This window comes from Pistacia vera, unplaced genomic scaffold (assembly GCF_008641045.1).
Source record: "Pistacia vera cultivar Batoury unplaced genomic scaffold, PisVer_v2 Contig338, whole genome shotgun sequence".
NCBI classification, from domain to species: Eukaryota; Viridiplantae; Streptophyta; class Magnoliopsida; order Sapindales; family Anacardiaceae; genus Pistacia; species Pistacia vera.
Window position 1 is genome coordinate 2,100,149 of NW_022196155.1, and position 25,800 is coordinate 2,125,948.

A 25,800-nucleotide genomic window follows, 5' to 3' on the forward strand; every position below is an offset into this window, starting at 1 on the left:
TCTTCACATTTTTCTCAAAATAACTTTAACAAAATTCAACTAAAGGCCAACCAACCAAAAATAACAACATGCAAGCTCAATTGAGAACAAATCAATAAACATTCAAGCAATGCAACAATAATTTAACTACATACGTCAAGTGGGGCATTACATTCTACATCTCATCTACATAAACCAACACTTTTAGTCAACTCAATTAACTCATCTACTACAAGTAAGGAAAGAAATAACTTATAGTAGTCAACTATGGAACATCAACATGGTAGGAGGGGCACACTGTCAAATCCCAAAACCTTTGCTCTGATACCAAAAATGTAATATTTTCTTTCTAGCTAGTATACTCATAAAATAATCATTAAAAATCATTAAAAATATATATATAAAAATGCACATATGAACAAGTAATAAAGTATGGGCCCATATTTAATTTTTCTCTATATACAAATATACTCAAATTACTCAAAATGGCAACGCGACAGTGTAGCCTAACCCATCCACTGGGCGACGTTCCGTGTGACCGCAACTCACCTATTACTTGCAAAATCATTAGAAACAATGGAGTGAGCACTAATTGCTCAGTAAGTAAACCCGCTATGCTACCCTTCTCTCTCCGTTGCTTAAATTCTGAATTTTCTTTCCTTACATCTCATTTCCCGATTATTCTCCATTCTTTCTCTGTTCTTCTCTATGTCCTTTCTCTATTCTTTCTCATTCTTTCTCTGTTTTGCTCTATGTTTTTCCCTTTTTTTTCTAATTTTTTTACTACTTAAGATAATGAGCATGATATTATGCATATTCATGATGCAAATGCACAAATGCATAAAGTACGCATTTTCTTTTCTATTTTTTTCTTTTTCTGTTTTTTGTTTCTTTCTTTATTTTCTAGTCTTTATTTCTATTCTATTCTTTCTTTCGTTCTTTCTTTCTTTCTTTCTTTCTTTTCTAGTCTTTCTTTCTATTCTATTTTTTCTTTCGTTCTTTCTATTCTTTCTTTCTTTTCTATTCTTTCTTTTCTTTTCTATTCTTGCCGATCGGACTCAGTTGAGGCATGGATTTGGAGCCTTGGCCATGTGAGTGAATTCTCTAATTCTGGGTACAGTCATCATCCACACGCACTTCTAACGGACTATACAATTCTTCTTTCTGAATTCTGAGACCTCTCACTAAAGGCGGCGTGCATGTGGGACTATGTCACTCACGGGCTCCCTATCGCAACAACCTTCTCTTCTTTTTATCATTTTACACTTCTTTAGGTAAAAGTTCAAATTTCAATATCTTTAATATTCTCATTTATTTCTTTTTTCTCTTTAACATATTTTAGGGCCTTTTCATGCTCTTATGAATGTATATGCATGTAGATGGTTTCATGCTTATAATTCTTTCTAAATTCACATGTTTAAATGCAATTATGCATCATGGAACACAAACATGCCATTCTCTACCATCTACAAACTCATCTCAAAGTACACATAATCATATTCACACATGCACTTCTCTTTGGCATTTTATCAAACAATTCATGTGCACAAATCAACACTAATTTGGGTACACTTCTATCTTTATTTTAGGCCACCAAAAATTTGGAATAAACTCCTCCATAATTAACACCAAATCTGCCCAAAATACACACTTCAAAATTCTCACTTCAATTCTTCCAAATCTCATCCAAACATTCATCAAATAACAACTACACCAACACAACTTCTCATGGATAAATTCTAATCATTATTCAACACCAAATCCATCAACAATTCTACAAAATCATAAACATATACATATATGTAAAATCTCTACACACTTGATTTCTCAAATCATAACTTGGGTGGGATTTACTTACCTTGTGCTTGAGTAATTCCACTAGAATCTCTCTTTCTTTGGTAGACTTGTTCTTTCTCTAAAACCCTAAGCATAAACACTATAAGAATTCAACACTTTAAAAATTAATCTAACATCTATTGCAAGAATTCTTACCTTTGGGTGCTGAGGATCAAATCTCTACCAATATCTAACCAAAAGCCCTCTAAAATCCCTTGGAAATTTGATGAAGAGATGAGAGAAATTGAGAGTGAAGTGGCGTGAGAGGGAGTAGAGAATGATAGGGTCTTTTTGCTTGAACTCTTAATATCTCATATTAATATGCATACTTTCCCATTTTGCTCTTGCACTTTCTTTAAAATTCCATCTATGTCCCTTATTCAATTACCATAATGCCCTCATTTTTATTGCATTCTCCATGAAATTCTATCTCTTTTCACTTCCTACTTTTTCAACTAATTTTGAGTAAAAGACCATTTTACCCTTAATGTAAGTTTAAGGCATTTTCTTCACATTTTCTCAAAAATAACTTTAGCAAAAAAATCAACTAAAGGTGTAAGAGCATAAATTAAATTACGTACCTCCATGTGGGCGTTACATGGCACTCGTAACATTTGCTTTAACCATAAATTTGAGTGCAACAACTTCTTGTGGCAATGTACTCAACCTTGGCAGTGGACAAGGAGATTGCATTTTGCTTCTTGCTGTACCATGTGACAAGATTGTTTCTAAGATAGAAACATCCACTCAAAGTACTCTTCATATCATCCAAACTTCATGCCCAATCCGCATCACTATATCCAACCAAACAATTTTTAGAATCAATTGAGTACCGAAGGCCAAAATCACACGTATCTAGAACATGTTTCATGATTTTTTTCATTGCATTCAAGTGAAATTCAGATGGATTAGTTTGAAACCTAACACAAACACCAACACTAAAGCAAATATCAGGTCGGCTCACAATTAAGTGAAGAATACTTTCCTTCATGCTTCGGTACATCTTATTGTCTATCTTTTTACCATGTTCATCTTTGGACAATTTAAGGGTAGCATTCATAGGAGTTCTAGCATGCTTTGCATTCTCAAGACAAAATCTTTTCAACATGTTTCTGGTATACTTTGATTGGGAAACAAACATGTCATTGTTCATTTATTTAATTTGAAGACCAAGAAACATATTCAATTCCCCTACCATACTCATCTCAAACTCATTTTTCATCAAGTTAATGAATTCTAGTGCATGTGAATGAGATGTAGAACCAAACGCAATATCATCAACATAAATCTGTGCACATCTGATTTCATTGTTACCATGCTTGATAAAGAGGGTTTTGTCAGCATTACCTCATTCACAGTTATGCTCAAGAAGGAAAGTTGTCAACCTCTCATACCAGGCTCATGGGGCTTATTTTAAACCATAGAGAGCTTTCTTCAATTTGAATACATAATTGTCTTGAAAGCTAATCGATTGTTTAACATACACTTCTTCAGTGAACATTCCATTCAAGAATGAGCTTTTGACATCCATTTGGAACAATTTGATCTTAAGGCAGCAGGTAACAGAAAAAAGCAAGCAAATTGATTCAAGTCGAGCAACAGGGGCAAAGGTTTCATCAAAGTTTGATTCCCTCAACTTGAGTACATCCTTGAGCTACAACTCTAGCTTTGTTCTTAACAACATTACCAAACTCATCAGTTTTATTTTTGAAAACTCATTTGGTACCTACTATATTGATTCCATCTAGTCTTGATACAAGCATCCACATATCATTCCTTTCAAATTGTTCTAGTTCTTCTTGCATTGCTTCAATCCAATTTTCATCTTCCAAAGCTTGTTTGACATTTTTAACTCTACAAGAGACACATAACAAAAATGGTTAATTTCATTTTTTCTTCTCCTTCTTGTAACCATTACCTCATTTGGATCTCCAATCATGGTTAAAGGTGGATGAGCTTTTGAACCCATGTTGGTGGATCTTTTCTTCTTTGATTTCTCCTTTGAAGGTTTTCATTAGAAAGATCAACAACCAGCTCTATCCCCTCATTTTGCAATGATGAATCAGTAGATGATTCTTTACATGGAGCAGATCTCATTAATGTAGCACTAGTAAGGTGATAGCACATTTGCCAAAGGTTTAGGTTCAGGAGATTTAGCAGTGTTCACACCATCTTGTGTGGGCACATGAGGAATAGATATGTCTTGAATTTCACATTCTTGAGAATTCTCTGAAAAATCTTCTGTATCACGAAACAAAACATTAATGGATTCTAAGACTTTTTCAGAATGCATGTTATAGATCCTAAATGCACGGCTATTGGAAGAATATCTAATAAAAATTCCTTCATCACTCCTATATTCAAACTTATCTAGATTCTCTCTATCATTCAAGATGTAACATTTGCATCCAAACATATGAATGTAAGAGAGATCAGGTTTCTTACTTTCCACAGCTCATAGGGAGTTTGAACAATACTTTTTCTAAGGTAAACTCTATTGGAAATATGACATGCTATGTTAATGGCTTCTGCCCAAAGTCTTGTAGGAAGATTTTTGACATTAAGCATTACCTTAGCCATCTCTTGAAGCACTTTCTTTTTTCTTTCCACAACACCATTTTGTTGAGGTGTTTTTGGTGCTAAAAATTCATGAAATATGCCTTGCAATTAGGACTGTAAATGAGCCGAGCCGGCTTGGCTCAGCTTGATAAAAGCTCGTTTAGAGCTCGGCTCGATAAGGCTCGGTTCGACTCGACTCGAACTCGGTTTGTTAACCGAGTCGAGTTCTTACACAGTAAAGCTTGGCTCGTGGGCTCGCGAGCCTGGTCCAGCTCGATTAAGCACTATACACTTCATAGGGTGTTTTGGTGATTTTTTAAACTATTAGGTATTAAACTGATATTTGATAGTGAAAAAGTTTAAAAAATGATAGTTTCCCCCCCAAAGTGCAAATTTGAAATAACATGATATTGCAAAATAGAGCATCAATTTCAGTTCTTGCCCTAAATCCCAAATCGCAATCAAAGACCCCCAAATCCCAAATCGCGAACCAGACACTCTGAAATCAGTAATCTCCGTCGCCATCTCCAATCTCGGCAACCGGAAAAGGAGGCCCAACATTTTGAAACTTCCAGGTTTGTTTGTTTTATGCTTTAGAGAAGTGAAAATGATGTACCGCAAATTATGTGTTTTCCATCTTTGAAATTCACTTTTTTGACTCTTGAGTTTCTTGGTCTACTTTGCTAATGGGATTTGAATTAGAGGCGTAAGTCATCACTGATTGATGTTACCTTTAGGTTAGTATTGTGAAAGAAGTTACTGACAAAACCTATTTTTAATAAATACATTTTGTTTCCTCCACAAAGTTTTATGTTTCATGGGTGTGAACATCTCTGTGGACGCTGTATGTTTGTAACTGTTTTCTTTTCATACGATTCTTATAGTTGCATTTTATTCTGAATTATATATACCAAGATAAATTTGGAGATACTCAAATGAGTTTAAATCTTCTAGCAATGTTATTTGATTTCTTAATAATCATTTTTATGGCATGCATAAAGGCCAGCTGAGAGGAAATTATTCTCTTCTGTTATTTACATTAAAACTGATACTGTATGTTAATGTCAATGGAAGGGAAAAGAATTATGCAACATGATTTTCTTTTCTTGACTTGTCTGAATGTATTGCACATGATTGTAAAATGTAGTTATGTGTTTGAGGTGATTGTAAAATCTCTTCTATGTATTTATTTGATTAATACACGATAATGGGCCATGGTAATCTAATTGATTTAATAAAATTGCCTTTTATTCGTCCATATACTTTTGGTCATTTGATGAATGCATTAATTATTTTAGTATACTATAACAATTGCCCTTTCATCACCTCTTTTTTTGTTTTTCTTTCATTGCTGGCAAAATCTTCAAATTATTCTGATGCTCTGAAATAAATTTTTCCAAAAATCCAGCAGATTGATTCTTATCTATTTGCTTAGAAGTCAAAATGGCCTTGGGTTCTCTTTTTCTTTTTGGTCGTCAAAAGCCTCAGAAATTACAATCTTGATACAGGTAATAAATCCTGACTAAATTGACTCTTGTTCAGTTTCTGTATGGCAACCTTCAGAGTCTTGTTTATTGACTGATTTGATTGCAGGCGGTTTGTTGTTCATGATATTACTTAGGAGCCAGAACAACTAGTTTTAGAAGGACAATGTTGATGCAAGATATTTTGCATTGCTAGTAGTGGACAATTGCACTTGTCCTAAATTTTGAGCCATTTTAGTTTGCTTTTTGCAATTGTTTCTAGTGGTTTGAGTCTTGATTATTTATTTCATGCTGTTTCCCTTAATTGTTAATTATTGAAGAATTTTAAAGTACCTATCCTTTCAAGTTTTAAGTAATTTTGTCAGCATCTCTTGTAAAAATAGGGATTTATATATCTATGTGATGTTAGCCAATTTGGATAAATGTACTTAGCTATTGAGGCCGGGGGAATTGAAGAAAAATCTCTCTGGAAGTTGATCAGTGTGTTTGAACCTTACTAGATCAATTTTAGTCTTCACTGGGTTGCTTCATGATATTGTCTAACGATAGTGGTTAATTCATTTTTCAATTGTAGGTATGGCATCAGGAGACAGTACCTCAAGCACCCCTACATTGGATGACGTCAACGATTGTGTTATGGTAAGAGCAGTCGATCAGCATAACATTTATGGAAGCACAGGTGGTACCGAGCAAAGTGTGAGTAGCCCCGAAAATGTTGAGAATGACAATCAACTAGAGAGGAAGAAGAGAGCGAAGACATCAGCTGTGTGGTCAAAATTTACGAAGGTGGTTCTCCCTGGTGGTATAAGGAATGGAGAGTGCATTCATTGTAAAACAAAGTTGAAAATCACTACCAGTGGAAGCACAACACAATTCAACAGACATTTGAAAAGGTGTGCGAAGAGAACAGCTCACTTGAGGCAACAACAAATAAATTTCCCCCCTTCCAATTCTCAGGGTGGCTTTAATGTCCTGCCTGCTCTATGAGGCCAATTCAGTATGCTAAAGATGAGGGAGTTTATTGCACATTGGGTGTTGATGCATGAGCATCCATTTTCTATTATGGAGGAAGAGGGGTTGAACAACATGACGAAGTACGGGATTCCTGAATGGACTCCGATATCCCGTAATACTTGTAAGAATGATTGTATGAAAGTGTTTGAAAGTGAGAGACAAAAGTTGCTGACCCTATTGAAGGGTGTTAGGAAGATAAGTCTGACCACAGATCTATGGCATTCAGGCAACCAGAGGATGGAATACATGGTTTTGACTGGGCATTGGATTGATGATCATTGGAAGTTTAATAGACGGGTGTTGAACTTTATTCATTTCCCTCCTCCCTGTTCTGGTGTTGCCATTGCTGATGCAATTTTCAAGTGTTTGATGGATTGGGGAATTGAAGCTAAGGTCCACATGATATCGGTGGATAATGCTTCAAGCAATGATGTTGCAGTAAAAGTGTTGAAAGATAATTTCCAAGCTATGGGAAAGCTCATATGTGGGGGCAAGATGTTTCATGTGAGGTGTTGTGCACATATCTTGAACCTGGTTGTTCAAGATGGTCTTTATCATATTAGACATATTATTGAGGACATCCGTGATACCGTGTCGTATATCAATTCATCGGAGAGTAGACTAAAGGTGTTTGCAGAGATTGTTCAACAGCGCCGATTGCCATTTCGCAAGCTCATTCTTGATTACAAAACGCGATGGAATTCAACATATGATATGTTGGCAACGGCAATGCAATTTAGGCGTGTTGTCCCTTGTTTGAAGGAGAGGGATTTGAGTTATCATTGTTGTCCCAAGGAGGAGGATTGGGACAAAGTTGAGAAAATTTGTCCTATTTTGAAGGTGTTTAGTGCTGGGTCGAATCTGATATCGGGGAGTGATTATCTGACATCAAACTTGTTTCTAAAACAAGTTTGTACAATAAAAATTATGTTGGATAGTAAGAGTCGGGAAGGAGATCAGTTTATATAGACCATGATTTGGAAAATGAAAGAAAAGTTTGACAAATATTAGGGATGATGTAATCTATTGATGGGTGTGGCTGATATTTTGGACCTCAGACTGAAGATGAGGGTAATTGAATGGGCATTCCCTAAGATGTATCCTCAGGCTGAATCGCGGGCAAATATGGATGTTGTTCGAGATGCCTTGTATGAGGTATATAGGGAGTATGTTGATGTTAGTAAAGCATCGACAGCTGCCCGCGCTTCTGCATCTACAGGGGGTGCAGTTCGGGAGGTTGGTGAGGGGTCAGTGGCAGCGGCAGAGATGGTGGATGATTGGGATGATTTTAGTGAGTATCTGGATGGGGTTGAGATGGGTGAGCCAACGAAATCAGAGTTAGACTATTACCTGGGAGAGGGATGCCATAAATGTGTTGGGGACGCTACGACATTTGATGCTTTGACCTGGTGGAAGGCTAATTCAACAAAGTTCCCTATCTTGTTTGCCATGGCTCGTGACATATTAGCCATTCCTATTACTACGGTTGCTTCTGAGTCTGCTTTCAGTGCCGGCATTAGGGTTATTGACATATATCGGTTGTCGTTGGCTCCCAACACGGTGGATATGCTTTTACGTGGATGTGATTGGAGCAGGACATTGAATGGGGTGAAGAAAGGATGTAAAGTAGGTTACATACTTATATTGAATATTGTTTTTATTAAATTTAGTTATTACTTTATATTTATACTAACTAAACTTCAATTACTCCTCCTTTGTCATTTTCAGGAAGAGCAGCAACCGTTGGATATCAACCTTCTTATCCCGTAAGTTCCTGGGATTCAGTGTATGGTTTGGCTGTGGTAGGAGGCATGCATAGGTAAAACTTTTATTCCTTTTGCTTTTGTTTCATGATTATACATATTTTTTTCTTGTCATAGTTACCTTAAAAAATACTTATTAAATTGAACATTTTCTAGAGGCAGGGGGAAATTGTAGTTTTCATCGAAGATAGGCCTACTGCAGACTACTGGTGGATAGTGATTTTGATTGGTGGATTGTATATGTACTCCTAAGAATGTTATTTGTATATATTCAGAACTGTTTTTTGATTTTGTAAGGTAATAGACATTTTGTAATGTTCGAAACTGTCATAATTAATTCAACATTGGATGTAAATATGAAATGTTGTACGTAGGCATATTGCTGTAAAAAAAGGGAACTTGGCTATATCAAACCCGGATAAATGGTGGTTTGATCGAGCCTTATTGAGCTCGAGCTTGATAAGGCTCGCGAGCTTGCTATCGAGCCGGCTCGAGCTTGCTATCGAGCCGGCTCGAGCTCGACCGAGCTCGAGCTCAAGTCTCAATTTTGAGGCTCGTTAGGCTCGAGCTCAAACTCGAGCTTGACACTGTTGTAAACAAGCCGAGCTCGATAAGCCAAAAGCTCGACTCGGCTCGGCTTGTTTACACCCCTACTTGCAATTCACAAAAGTTAGCAAAATCAGCATTCTCAAATTCCTTTCCATGATTACTCCTAATTCTCACAATCTTTGTAGCCTTTGAACTCTTTTCAACAAGTAACCTTTTAGCCAATTTTTGAAAAGCATTCAACGAATCAGATTTCTGACGCAAAAAATCAACCAAGCATACCTTGAAAAATCATCAACACAAACAAACACATGCCTCTTACCTCCCAAACTCTCAGTTTGCATATGACCCAGTAGGTCCATATAGAGCAATTCCAAAACACATGATGTATTGAGATTAGACAAAGTTTTATGAGATATCCTGGTTTGCTTACCATGTTGACATGGACCACACACCTTACCTTCTGGAAGTTCAAGTTTTGGTAGTCCTTTAACTACTTCCTTCTTTGAGAGTCTTACTAAGTCCTTGAAGTTCATATGACCAAGTTTCTCATGCCATAAGTTTGTGGAATCTGTTTCAGAACTGAAACAGGACACATGGTTAGAAAGCAAGTAACGATTGTCATTTGACCTTTTTCCCTCAAGTAGAGAAACACCTTTACCATTCAAATTTTCACATTTGTCTTTTGAGAATTGAACTACAAAATCATTGTCACAAATTTGAATAATGCTAATAAAATTAGATTTCAAACATCAACAAGTAAGACATCTTTCAAAACAAGAAAATCAGGAAGCACAATTGATCATTTGCTAAGAATTTTATCTTTCTTTCCATCTCCATAAGTGACATGTCCACTATCAACCGATACAAGTTTAATCAAGAGAGATTTATTACCTATCATATGCCTTGAAAAACCATTGTCTAGATACCAAAGATCATTTTGAAATGCAAGCAAAGAAGTATGAGACATAAAACAGTTCACATCAGCTTTTGGTTTCCAAACCTTTTTTTGAAGAAAAACCATTGTTCACATTATGATTTACATTAGCAACAAAACTATGGTTTACAAAAACTTTCTTCAAATAAGTAATGAACCTGAAGCATTTGGGTCTAATGTGACCTTCCCTATTACAAAAATACAAATAGGAATGAATTTTGATACTTTTGAAGCCTTTCTCATAGTAGTTCCTTCAACAAGAGTTCCAATGGCTTTCACAAACATGTTAGCACCAGCTTTTGATGTGCTAGCACCAAGATTAAATCCTAAACTATACCGATCTCCAAAAGATTTTCCTTGACCAAGCACTTCATCAAGCTTAAGAGAACCTACATTCAACTTATCAATGATGGCTTTAGTCTCAGTTAGTTCAGTAGTAAGGACAACAATCTTTTTGGATAAGGCTTTTTTTGGTTTCAACAAGGAAGCATTCTCAATACCACGAGATTGCAACTTTTTCACAGCCTTTAGCCATTGGCAATACATCTTATCATATGCTTCTTGTTGCTCAGCATAGATATCTTCAATGTTGTTCGAAACTTCACTCTTACCATCTTCTTGATTCACAGTGAAGGCTAAAACATTCTCATCTCTCATCATGCTCACTCTCACTTAAAGTGGCAGCCATAGCTTTACCTTTCTTCTTTTTTAGTGTGTTACCACACTCAGATTATATGTGCTCAAAACCCTCACATTCAAAACACTTGATACCTTTATTTTTCTTTTCTTTATCTTTTGATAATTTCTTTGTAAAGGTACCAAGGTTTTGATGGTCATAAGGTTTTTTCACAAAAAGTTTTCGGCCATAACCACTATTATGAGGTTTTTTCATGTTTTTCTTTAAAAACTTTGAAAAATTCTTTATAAGTAAAGCACAATTTTCATCATTCAATGAATTTAAATCTCAGTCATCAAAAGGATCAGAATCAACCTCGTGTTTGATAGCCAAACCTTTGCTTGGTTTTTTTTTTTCCCATCGTTGCAGATTCAGCTCATAAGTTTGGAGAGAGCCAATGAGTTCATTAATGTCCATAGCATCCAAATCTCAACATTCTTCAATGGTAGTGAGCTTTGACATAAACCTTTGTGGCAAAAGCAAAGTACTTTCTTGAAAAGTTCAACATTAGAATACGTTCTTCCCAAAGCAAAACATTCATTAGAAATATCACAAACTCTACCATAGAAATCAATTATAGTCTTATCCTCTTCCATGTTCAAATCCTCAAAATCAATCACAAGCCTTCTAAGCCTATTTCATTTTGCGATACTAGTAATTCCCTCATTCTTGACTTGATGTCTATCCCAAGCATCTTTAGCAAGATCACAACTAGTTAAGACTTTCATTTGGTTCACATTAACAGCATCAAAAAGAGCATGAAGGGCTTTAGAGTTATAGTTAGCGAGAGTTATTTCATCAGCAATCCAAGTAGCAATAAGTTTTGGTCTAGACACCTTATTTTCAATAATAACCAAGGTTGTCCAACCAATCACAACTGTGGACTAGACTCTGTCATCTATTGACTCAAGAAAGGCACGCATCCTAGGTCTCCTTAAGAAAGGCACGCATCCTAGGTCTCCTTGTGTAATAGTTAGGTCCTTCTAATAAAGGAGGTCTATGAGCTTATCCACCTTTAGTGAAGAAATTCATGATGAAAAACTGTCAAATAGATGCTAACATAGTAATATCAGTGCACACACAAACAAACAACAGATCTGAAATAATAACATGACACAGACCAGAGTTTGTCTAACAACCAGACCACTTATATGCACACAAAAACAAGTAAAATGGGTAAGGATATACTGAAGTAACTTATCAGAACCAGCTCTGATACCACTTATTGGGAATTGGTTAAACCACTTTGGTTTTTTATTACCAATTTTAAAGGGCAACAATATATTTACCAAGCAGATTAAGACATTTCTTGTTTTTAACCACATCAAACACAAGTGTAGCAAGTAAAGAACACGACCATATATGGTTCGGCTAAATCCACTTTTGGCCCACATCCATGGGACATTGTCCAAGTTTAAGTAATTCACTAAGTTAAAAACACATTACAAGAAAATGTTCAAAGTTGATCTGAGTTACAATAAAAAGAACTCACTGTTCAATTTTACACTTAACACCACACTCTGAATCCTTAACATGTAGCAACTTCTTCTGATCTTCTTCACACCGGGAACACACCTGAGAACAACTTGTGAAATACCAAGCATCAGGCAATGATGCCATGCACCAGCATCATCAAAGGAACCACGTTCCAAGAGCCATCAAGTCTATGTTTGATATGGTGAGGCTTTGGCATAAAATGGAAAATGGACCTTGAACCTTAATAGAAAGAATACTCTAAGAAATTCAAAGTAAGAATGAAATAAAAGATCAAAAGGTTAGATTCATTCATGCAAGAAAGAGTATTATATAATGAAAGGTTTCTTGCCCAACAATATAGTGCCACGTCAGCCAACAAGGGGCTGACCCATGTTTGTCCAAATAAGGAAAATATTCCTTCTTTTTGTTTGGACCACAAAATAAATTGGGAAAGATAACTTTATCCCCTATGACCACCTAAGCATATTTGACATATGTAAAAAGGTCCTAAAAAGCAAGAGACAAAGATAGCCAATATCTTTTTCCCTTTATCAGACATGCAACTTGTGCGGGGTTGCTAATATCTAAAGTGAGAGTGTAAGCACAAACCGTTGTAAGCACACACTCAAAACAAACCAAGCCAAGACATAAGTCTGGCAACCTGTGTGTACGCAGTTTTGATGTCACACACACAACTCATAAGTTTGAAAAATATGAATAATCCACACATATTGTAGATCATAATTGGTGGTCTCAATGAATTATTCAACGCGTCATAATTTGTGATTAATTTTGTTGTAAAATATGGTGGACCTCCACCACATTAAACTTTGAGGCAATGAGGTGGTCAAACAAGGGAGAGGTGTTTTCTATAAATACCCCCTCCCCTTCATTCTAAACGAACATCCCAAAAAGTTTGAGAGGCTTTAAGTAATATCAATTAAGTCCTATAGTTCTCAATTCTCTTGCTCTATTCCTTCTTTCTCTTATTTGTTAATGTATTCTCTTATCTGAGTTAATTATTATACAACATGTTATCAACATGAAGAGCTTAACAAGTGTACCGTTGCACCCTCATTGAAAGTAAGTATTTCAATCCTACATGTGTTCTTTAATCTATGTTCCTGCCTTTATGGCTGGATTTATTTATTATTTTTAAATTCAGCCTTTATGGTCGGATCTACTTATTATTGTTAAATTCTACCTTTATGGTTGGATCTACTTATTATTGTTAAATTCTGTTGTTATGGTTAGATCTACTTATTGTTGTTAAATTCCGCCTTTATGGTCAAATCTATTTATTATTGTTAAATTCCACCTCTATGGATGGATCTATTTGTTATTGTTTAATATCACCTTCATGGTTGGATCTGTTTATTCTTATTGAATACAACCTTTATGGCTGGATCTGCTTTTATTATATTTTTGATAACCAATGTTAATAATTGTGCTTCCATCTTATATACAATAAATGAACTTGAAGTTCCATAAATAAGTATCGTTTTGGAAATTGAAGTTCTAAATACTGATTGCAAACATGGAGTTTGTAAAACAGAGACAAAGAATAAACTTGAAGTTCCGTATCATGAAGATAAAGTTCTGTAAACATCCTCACTAATGTAAATTTTTTTTTAAAGGATGGACTTCAAAATTAAGACATCGATATCCTGTAATGGTGGAAACATTTGTATAGTAGACAGTGCAACAACGCAGACCATCCTTCGGGATATAAAAATATTTCTTAGGTTTGACCTTTGTTGAGGCTAAAATAAATACCATATCAGGATCTGCAAACATAATTGATGGCTTCGGAAGAGCAACACTCGTGTTACCAAGTGGAACTAAATTAAGTATCCATGATGCTTTGTATTCTAGCAAATCCAGAAGAAATTTGCTTAGTTTCAAAGATATACAACTTAATGGATACCACAATATTGAAACTTTAAGTGAAAAGGATGGAGAGTTTCTATGAATCATTGCTAATATTTCATGCCAGAAACATGTACTGGAGAAACTCCCTGCTTTCTCATTAGGATTATATTATACATTCCTAAAGAATGTTATAGTCTATGCAGTTATGAACGAGAAGTTCACTAATCCTGAACTTTTTAAGATTTGGCATGACCATCTTGGTCATCCAAGATCTACTATGATGCATAGGATCATAAAAAACTCACATGGGCACCCATTAAAGAATCTAAAGATTCTGTCAGCTAATGAGAGTGTTTGTATTACTTGCTCACAAGGCAAATTGGCACTTATAAGCCATCCATCACTAAAGTTGGTCTAGAACCCCCATCATTTTTATAAAGAATTCATGGGGACATATGTAGACCAATTCATCCACCAAGTGGACCTTTCCACTACTTTATGGTACTGATTGAAGCATCGGCACGATGGTCACATGTTTGTCTACCGTCAACCCATAATGTTGCCTTTGCCAGATTGTTGACACAAATTATCAGATTATGAGCACACTTTCTAGATTACAAAATTAAAGCAATACGTTTGGACGATGCCAGTGAGTTTACCTCAAAGACATTTGATGACTATTGTACAGCTATGGGAATTGATGTTGAGCATCCAGTACCACATGTACATACCCAGAATGGTATGGTAGAGTCATTTATAAAGATACCCAATTAATTGTAGGAACTTTGCTATTACATACTTAATTACTAATTTCTACCTAGGCTCATGCTATGTTACAAGTTGTAGCATTAATTTGCATAAGACCCACTGCATATCATCAATACTCTCCAATACAGCCTGTATTTGGATATCAGCCTAATATATCCCATTTAAGAACTTTTGGTTATGCTGTGCAAGTTCCCATTGCACCCTCTCAACGCACCAAAATAGGACCCCAACGTCATTTAGGAACATATGTTGGCTATGACTCATCATCCATCATCAGATATCTTGAGCCCTTGACGGGTGATCTGTTTGCTACACATTATGCATATTGCCATTTTGATGAGACAATATTTCCTTCTTTAAGGGGAAAGGTAAAGCCTACTGAAGTAAGGCCTAGAATTTCTTGGAAAATAATTCTGTCTCATTTGGATGCTCACAAATCTCAATCTGAAATTGAAGTGCAAAGAATAACACATTTGCAAAATGTTGCCAACAAAATGTTTGATGCATTTACAGATGCAACAAAAATAATGACCTCATACAGTCGTATTGTCAATACACCAACAAAGATCGACGTTAATAATGAACAATCCATGCAGGCAACGATTGGTTCATCTGTTACACGCCAGAAGCGTGGTAGGCTTGTTGGAGCCAAGGATACTGTTCCTAGGAAACGAAAGGTACAAAATCAAATAGGTTCCAATATTGACAATACTGGAATGATTGACAATCCCACATTTTCTAAACTAACTCCAGAAGAGTTAATAGTCCCTGAAAGGACACAAGCCCCTGAAGAGGAACAAATTCCTGAAGGAATGCATAAACATAGAAATGAAGAAATTTCTATAAACTATGCTCATAATAAAGAAATGTGGAATCGTTAAACAACTATTGTCAATAACATATTCTCATACATAATGTAGTAAATTACGAATTATGAGTTTGAGTCATGTTCTATTGATGAATGTCAAAAGAGACATGATTGGCCAAAATGGGAAGAGGCAATTCAAGAAAAATTAACCTCTCTAGCAAAATGTAATGCATTTGGACTTGTAGTCCAAACACCTAAAAATGTGAAACCCATAGATATAAGTGGGTATTCACAAGGAAACATAATGAGAAAAACGAGATTGCTAGGTATAAGGCTAGATTAGTGACTTTGATGAGACGTATTCACCAATGATGGATGCAATCACATTTTAATACTTGATTAGTTTATCAGTTTCGAAAGGACTTGATATGCCTATCATGGATGTTGTCACTACGTATTTGTATGGGACACTAGATACCGATATCTGTATGAAAATCCCTGAAGGATTCAAAGTGCTAGCAATAAATAAAAGGATCATGTATTTAATAAAATTGCAAAGATTGTTATATGGGTTGAAACAATCAGGACGAATGTGGTATAATTAGCTCAATGAGAATCTAATGAAAGAAGGATACATCAATGATCCTGTATGCCTGTGTGTTTTTATAAAAAGGTCAGAATCAGGATTTGCAATTGTGGCAGCATATGTTGATGACATGAACTTAATTGGGACTCCTAAAGAGCTCAAAAAGCTTAAAAAAAGAATTTGAAATGAAGGATCTACGGAAAACAAAGTATTGTCTTGGCCTGCAGATCTAGCATTGTTTAGATGAATTTTGCTCCATCAATCAAATTATATTGAAAAGATCCTTAAGTGATTTTATATGGATAAATCTCACCCCTTGAGTACCCCAATGGTAGTTTCGTCTCTTGATCCTCAAAATGATCCATTTCATCCTACAGAAGACGATGACAAGATACTTGCTCCTGAAGTATCGTATCTAAATGCAATAGGTGCATTATTATATTTGGGACAATGTATGAGACCAGATATAGCACTTGCAGTAATCTGTTGGCAAGATTTAACTCTACACCTGACATTGGAATGAGATCAAACATGTCTATCGTTACTTCAATAGAACAAAAGACTTGGGATTATTTTATCCAAGGAAATCTATCAATGATCCTAAGGATGGGAAATTCCAGTTAACCGAATCGGATAGGGTAGTTTATAAACCGAACTGGTTTTTCGGTTCAAGTAAAAACTTGAACCAAAACCGAATTGGTTATATGATTAAACCAGTTATGAACCAAACTGGATATACAGTTTTGTTCACTGGTTAACCGATTTTGAACTAGTTTTTAAAATTAGAATGACTGAGAAAATTTGGCCATTGGCCACTAGAACTTCTATTCTCAAATTCTAGCCACATGTAGGAGAAATTTAAATATTCACCTACAAGCTTTGATATAAATAATAAATATTAAATACACCCGAAAGACTGAAAGTGTAAACTACCCATAATATTATTCATCACCAAAGAAGTCAAATTAAGCCATCCAAATTTCTTACATCTTCACAAATTCAAATAAACTTGAAGATTGGAGAAAAAGACGAAAAAGAAAGAGAAAAATGGAAGAGAAGATAAGATGGAAAAGAAAGATTAAACTAAAGGAGAAGAGATGGAGAAAAAGGCAAAAAGGAAAGAGAAAACCCAAGGAGAAGAGATGGAGAAAAAGACGAAAAAAGTGAAAAGTGAAAAAAAGAAATTGAGGAGAAGAAGATGAAAAAGGAAGATGAAAGAGCAATAATACTACACTCACAAACCCTTCTCACTAACTTTCTCTCACAAATTCAACGTGTTAGCTTATAATTGGTCAGCTCACAATAGATCCCGCCTAGCCAAATGCGAGCTATCATGTTAGCGTTAGTGAGAGAAGTTTGTGAAAAGTGTCTGTCAGCCTATCTTTATTCATGAAAGAGAAAAGTGGAGAAGGTGATGATGAAAAAGGAAAATGAAACAGAAAAGTGGCTGTGGCAGTAGGCTCTAGGAAGTTAAGTATAATTTATATGTAGCATTTTTTTTTTTTTTTGAAATCTGTTTTAGAATTCGGTTTTGGTTAAACAGTTTAAAAAAATTGTAAACTGAAAACTGAACCGAATAATTAGTTTATGAATTTTTCAAACCGATAACCGAATCGGTTCTAAAATAAGTTGAATTTTTGGTTCATGTAACGCCCCACTTGAGGTATGTAGTTAAATTATTGTTGCATTGCTTGAATGTTTATTGATTTGTTCTCAATTGAGCTTGCATGTTGTTATTTTTGGTTGGTTGGCCCTTAGTTGAATTTTGTTAAAGTTATTTTGAGAAAAATATGAAGAAAATCCCTTAAACTTTTATTAGGGGTAAAATGGTCTTTTCACTCAAAATTAGTTGAAAAAGTGAGGAGTGAAAAGAGATAGAATTTCATGGAGAATGCAATAAAAATGAGGGCATTGTTGTAATTGACTAAGGGATATAGATGGAATTTCCAAGAAAGAGCAAGGGCAAAATGGGAATGATTGTATATAAGTTGAGCTAAAAAGAGTTTAAGTGTTGAAAGCCCTTCATTCTTCACCATCTCCACAGACATTCTCATTCCATAATTTCTATCAATCCTCTACTCAATCTTCCAAGAATTTCTAAGGATTTTTGGGGTAGTTTTTAGTAGAGATTTAATCTAAAGCATCCTAAGGTAAGGATTCTTGCTTTAGATGAGAATTTGCTTATGATTTGTTAAAGTCTTATGTTATTATTGTTTGTTTAAAGTCGTAGATAGAAGACAAGATACAAAAGGGAAGGAGAAGTGCCAGAGAAGCCAATTACCTAGAAGGTAAGTAAATCCAACCTAAGTTGAGATTTGAGAATTCCTTTGAGTAGAGATTTATGTATGTATAAGTATGTTATGTTATTGAGAATTGAGTTGAGATGAATATTTTCTTTATGGTTGTTGAATACACTTTAATTATGAGAAGTGTTTGATGTGTGAAGAGAGATTGAAATTGAGTTGAAGTTGGAGGAGTTTGCATGAATATCTTTGGGAGTGTTTTCCTTGGCAGGAATTATGACTATATGAGGGAGTTTTCCTCCCATTTTGGATGGTTAAGAAGAGAAGAAAATTTACAGTAAAGTAGAGTTCTTGTATGCACTTTAGTTGCTTGATGAAATGCCTAAGTGAAAACATGTTACCAAACTGCCCTGTCACAGCCGTGACCTTCTGAGTGCTTTTTGGGCATCTTACGGATTGAACTGGGTTTAGACCGAAACATAAAAGTTATAGCCCTGTCTCTAAGATTTAAAACGGGACAAAAATCGTAGCAATCCGATGTGTATAACTCAAGTTATGCCTTCTTGAGTGTGACCTCCGCAGAATGACTATCTTTGATGCAACATTGCATTTGTGTTTTTCATGAGTGCATTAATGAGCATGAATCATCCATATACATTAATTATGCATTAGAGAAAGAGTAGAGAACTTTGAGTGTGAGCTTTATTAAGAGAAAAGAGAGAAAAAGAGAATAGAGTAGGTTGTGCGATGGGGAACTCGTGAGTAATGGGTAGAGTATTCCCGCATGTACGCCGCATTGAGAGAGCGGCATGAGTATGAGAGAGAGAAGTGGTGTAGCCTGTGAGAGTGCATGCGGATGAGGGCTATACCTGAGAGTACCCGAGAGAGAGATTATATACTCAAATGGCCAAGGGTTCCGAATCCATGCATAACCGAGTCCGATCGGCTAAGAACGAGTAGAAGTCACGGAGAGCAGGAGCGAGTCCCGGCTGTGCCCCCGGTAAGATGTGGCCGTGACTTACTAAAGAGAGTTAGTAGAAAAGAGTTCTAAGAAAGAGAAACAGAGAGAGAGAAACATAAAGAAAAACAGAGAGAAGTATAAAAGAGATAGTAAATGAGAATTGTAAGGAAAGACTTAGAGAGAGAGAGTTACGGGGATAGATGACTAGAGGGTTTACTTACTGAGGATTATTTGTGCTCATCCCGTTGTCTTTCTATGTTTTTGCAGGATTTAGGTGAGGACACGGTCGGATGGATGTCGGCACGCGAGGAGGAATGGCTACACTGTCTACATAATTTTTGATAGTTTTTGTTTATGATACTAATTTTGTATAAAGAATGTATATGTTTAATAAAAGAAAAATTTGAGCCCAACTATTTATGTTATTATATATGTATTTTATTATGTATATTTTTATGAGTATTTGAGTAGGAAGTAGTTATTACAGTTCAATTTCGGTCTGGTTTTCTAGTTCAGTTCAGTTTTTGGTCTTTTTTTCCCACTGCTAAATGATCATAAATTAGTTGGCTATACAGATGCAAGGTACCTTTCTGATCCCCACAAAGCCTGCTTCTAGACGGGATATGTTTTTACTTATAATGGTACTGCAATATGACGGTGCTCCATAAAACAAACATTGGTTGCCACTTCCTCTAATCACTCTGAGATTCTTATGCCTCATGAGGCCAGCCAAGAATGCGTATGGTTAAGATCTGTCATCCATCTTACTGAAAGTACATGCAAATTACCACATACCTCATATGCTTTCACAATTATAAATGAAGTCAATGCAGCATGTATTGCTCAAGTTAGGGGAGGATACATCAAAGGAGACAAAACCAAGCATATTTCACCGAAGTTCATTTACACTCACGAACTCCAGCAAAATCGAGAGATCGATGCCAAACAAACACGCTCTAGTGAAAATCTTGCAGATTTATTCACTAAGGCCTTACCGACATCAACATTTGAAAAGTTAATGTATAACATCGGTATGTGGAGGCTTAATAAGCTACTAAATTAATTCTACCATTATAAGGGGGAGCATTGATCAAGAGGAGCATCGATTAGGGGGAGTTTTCATAAAAGTTTATTATAGTGGACATATGCGGTTGAAATGGTGGGGAATATTTCATGGTTTTAAAGGATATACTTTCTCCATTTTTTTTTTTTTTTTATTATTAGATGAGTCACGAAAAAAAAAAAAAAAAAGGGAAGCTCACATGGGGTTGTTCAATAATAATAAAAAAAATAAGAGAAAATCTAATCGGTGGCACAATTGATTTAAAATCAATTACATTGTTTTTTCTAAGATTTGCTTAAAAAATGTTCTGTGTTCAATCATTTAATTGACAAAAGTACTGTTTAGAGGTTACAAAATTTATTTCTTAAAATTGAAGGAATAAACTATTTGTATCAAACTTCAAGATGTTACTTTAATAAATGATTTAACTTACAAAGGTTGCATTTAAGACAAACATCAATTTTTTTAAATTGCCATATTTTGTAATGTTAAACATAGAGGTGGGAAAAAAATAGGGTAAAACCGGAACAAACAGGTATCTGGGGTTCCAGTTCCTACCTAGAACTAGCCCTTATAGGGTCAATTATGGTTCTAAAAAATCAAAACCTGTATTGTGCGATTTCGGTTCCACTATTGTAAGAACCAAAACTGGGAACCGAAACCGAGATCTGGGTACTCGAGTAGGAATCGAGACTGAATTGTAATTTCTAAAATTTTTTGGGGCGTATTTGTCATTTTTGTGAATAGTAGGGGTCATGAATTTTCTCAAGTACCCGAAACCAGAACCAGAACCAGAACCTGTGTTTTAGGTTCCAGCTCCAGGCTTTTAGGAATCGAAATCAATCAGTTTTGGTTTTGGTTCTGGTTCACAATCCTAGGAATCGACTAGTTCTGGTTCCAATTCTGATTTCAGCTCCATGAGATTTGGGTGGGTACCCGAACCCGCTCATCCCTAGTTAAACGTGTATGAAATAATAAATTCTTGTTGTAAATTTGACTAGATTTTTTCATATTGTCGATAAATTTAATGTTCACATTAAGAAGACATCTTTTGAATCTCCGTTAAAGTTAACCCATGAAGATCCTTAAGTTAATATATTTATGTTATTTATAAATTCTTTTTTTATGTACCTTTATTATTGGTACAATTTATGGTTGTTAAACTAAATTTTGAAATATAATATACATGTATTAACTTATTGGCAATTAGGAAATCATTTTATAATTGAGTTTATACTCATAAAATTTATTGAAATCCTTTTTAATGTTTTGTTTGTTAGAGTTGTCGACCACTTCAACAATAACGGGTCACGCAGACACATTCAAGGGTATATGTGTAATAACAAATCATAAGACAAAGTCACATTTGTTGTAACGAGAGAAGTGAGACAATATTTCAATAATATACTCTACTAGACGTTGTCTATTAATTGAGTGAATCAAGGTAAATCAGGCGTATTGTTATTTCTTTTTTACTTGTGTGTGTTACTTATTTTGGTTTCGTATCACTCCAAATTATTTCATTGTTAGGTCGAATTAAGTTATTCTATAGTTAGTCAAAATAAATAATGGCTTTTTTCCCCTTTTATGTGGAAATTATAAAATATAAAAATTAATTTCTACTATTTTTCCTCTCCACGATCGTTGGAAAATCCTCTCTTTCTTAAATTTTATTAAAATAGAGTTATTCGCATGCATTGATATGCACTCATCCAATTATATTGTATTTTATAAAATATATTGACTTTTTTTTATTTATTTAATAATATGGCTTTTAGATGTATGACTTAAAATATTCATATAACATGTTACCACCGATTCAATTAAATTATAACTAATGCTACGCCACCAATCCATTTTCAAAAACTTCTCTTATAACCCTAACATGTCAACAGATTAACACTGTCACATCAGCTCTCACCACACCCCTCCACACTCATGGCACTATGAGAAACAAATAGTCGTTCTTGAAGAAGTAACAGTCGTCCCCTATGAAGGAACAATCGTTCCTTTATAAGGAACTACTGTACCTTACGAAGGAACAGTCATTACTTCGTAAGGAATGAAAGAACAACCGTTTCTTTTGTCGTTTCTTTGGTCTAGTTAAAATCATTTCTATCTTGGAGCTGTCGTGGCAGTGCCAAGTCAAGTGTCACGTTGACGTTGTGAGAGAAGGTTATTAGCGTAGCATTATTCTTAAATTATTATTATATTGAGACTGTATTTGGACATACCATTAGTACGATAATTAAACAAAACAAAAGTTTGTGAATAAGATTAATTTTAACATGACAAACATATTGTAGATTATAATTGGTGGTCCCAATGAATTATTCAACGCGTAATAATTTGTGATTAAAATATGTAATATGTATCCCTTTCTTGATATACTTTAACATTTTTGGATTCACGTGTGGTTTATATGGTGGGGAATATTTTATGGGATGCATTAGAAGATAAACTTTCTCCAATTTTCTTTTTTTTTAATTATTAGATGAGTCAGAGAAAAGACAAAAAAATAAAAAATAAAAAATAAAAAATGGAAGCTCACATGGTGTTTTCCAATGATAAAAAATAAGAGAAAATCTTATCGCTGTTACAATTGATTTAAATTAATTATATTGTTATTTCTAAGATTTGCTAGGGAAACGTTCTCACTTCAATTTTGGGAAATTAATGATGATTTTCTTAAAAGAGAACCTTTTAATTAAATGTAATAGTGTTAAAGCTAAAAAAAAAAAGACCTTTTGAATATATGGTTATTGCTTTTTGTCAACTGACTAATATTTTTACATTAAAAAAATTATAATAATACCATAATGATCAATTGTTTGATTGAAAATATCAATTATATATCCAAAACTATTATCCGTTTGGTCAAAATTGGTAGCCGTTTGATCAAAATTTTCAGCGTTAGTCAATTTTGTAAGTTTGAATAAATCACTCATGATTTTAATTGAAGAAATGTTATTTAAGCTGTTACATTTAACTTACAAAAAATATGTTTAGAGGTGACAAAATTATTTCTTAAAATTGAAGGAATAAACTATTTGTATCAAAATTCAGGATGTGATGTTACTTTAATAAACGGTTTAACTTACAAAGGTTATGGTTAAGAAAAACATCAAATTTTTAAAAATTGCCCTATTATGTACTGTTAAACTTGTACGAAATAAGAAATTCTTATGTAAATTAAATAAAAGTGCCGCTGAACGAAGTTGACTAGATTTCTTCATATTGCCGATAAATTTTATGTTCACATTAAGGAGATTGCTTTTAAATCTCCATCGAAGTTAACCCATGAAGATCCTAGAGGGATTAAAACCGTACACAAGTTAATATATTTATGATTTTTTTAATTACCTTTATTATTGGTATAATTTATGGTTGTTAAACTAAATATTAAAATAAAACATACCTGTATTAACTTATGGGCAATTAGGAAATCGTTTTATAATTGAGTTGAAAAGTTGTAGAACGGAACAATTAAATTCTTATTTAGCGCGCAATAAAAATTAAATTAAATTAAATCAAATTCATATTAACAAGTCAAAAGAAAAAAAAACTTCTATTACCGTCGAATTAAATTATAAAAATTCTACATCCATATCTGTCTTTTGTATGTCGTATTTATACAAAAAGTCTAATTTTAATCATTGGATATTCAATTTCATGTCAATGCTTAGATGAGAAGCAATAGATGAAAATAATAAAAAATCGATTCATTTAGTTTTATTTTCTGTTAAATTTCACTACTTAGCTGGGAAGTGATAGACAAAATTAGGAGGTGTTTGTCTGAGCTTATGAAAATTAGCTTATAAACATTTGAAATTTTAAGCAATTACGTGTTTGGTTAAAGTACTTATAAGTAACTGATAAGTAGTTGATGTATTTAGTAAAATATGGCTTATAAGTACATTTTATTATAAAATGACTAAAAAAGGTATTACACTAAACAAGGGTATACTATGAAATTTTAAAATTAAACAAGGATAATGTGGTAATATACTTGGTCAAACTAGCTTATAAGCAAAATGTTTATAAGCCAAAAAAAATAAGTATCTCCCCCCCAACTTATTTTTTTTTTTTTTTTTGCGTATAAGCTCAGCTTATAAGGTCAAAACAGTTATAAACAAACAGGTCAGCTTAATTTTAGAGCTTATAAGCTAGTTTGACCAGCTTATAAGCTTAGACAAACACTCTCTTAATAAGAAAACGAAACGATACATTTTTATTGTCTCTTACATTAAGAAGAACAGACAAAGAAAGTTTTTTTTTTTTTTGGTTGAAAAACAATAAACAATTGATTCAAATCAGTGTTACCCTTATTATTTGACAATTAATTAAAGCTTCTGTAACCATTCGTTCAATAATATAAGCCACCAATTTATTTTCTTCTCCTTGACTCATTGGGTTTTCTGCTTAGACCAACAACATGAATCACCTTGAAATCTTTGGGAATCTCTAGTGTTGGGAGTGAGGCTGTCTTCTACATTTGAGGCTGAGACAGTGACAACAGTGATCACCGACATGCATGTTGCCTCACACACTGAATCATGTGTTGAAATTGTTGGATTTCAAAATGCAACATTGGCATGCATTCTTCTAGTCTAACTTCATGGTTAAAAAGCATGACATATGCTCGTTGCAGGGGAACAAACTCAGGTACTACTATGGCCAAGGTAATAATCGACTCATACTCTATGCCTAGGCCCAAGGCCGGCTTAAGGGTAGGCAGGTGAGACGCCTGCCTAGGGCCCCAAAAAAATAGGGGCCCAAATTTTTTATAAATTTTTTTTAAAAAATATCTTACAAAAATAAAAATGGTTTATAATTTGTTATCTAACCCAAGGGGCTCCCAAAAAAGAGCCAAAAAAACCCAAATTTATTATAAACTTTTTACATATATTCCCACAAAAAGTTTAACAAAATAGCAAGTTTATAAATCTAATTTTATATATTCTAGTTTATACCCCTAAATTAACACATTGAATCTCTTTTAACAATGGAAGACTAAAATAGTCATTTACATATCTCAAATTACTCACCCCCAATTCAATCCCAAAATTTGACATTCACATAAATCATCTCCAGCCCTCTTCTGCCGCTAGTGGTTTGGAGTTGATTTCGGTCAATTTTGGCTCCGGTCGATTTTCTCACCAAAATTGACCAAAATATCATTTTATCATTTCCCAACCTTGATAGCCCTCGATTTGACTAATTTTTTAT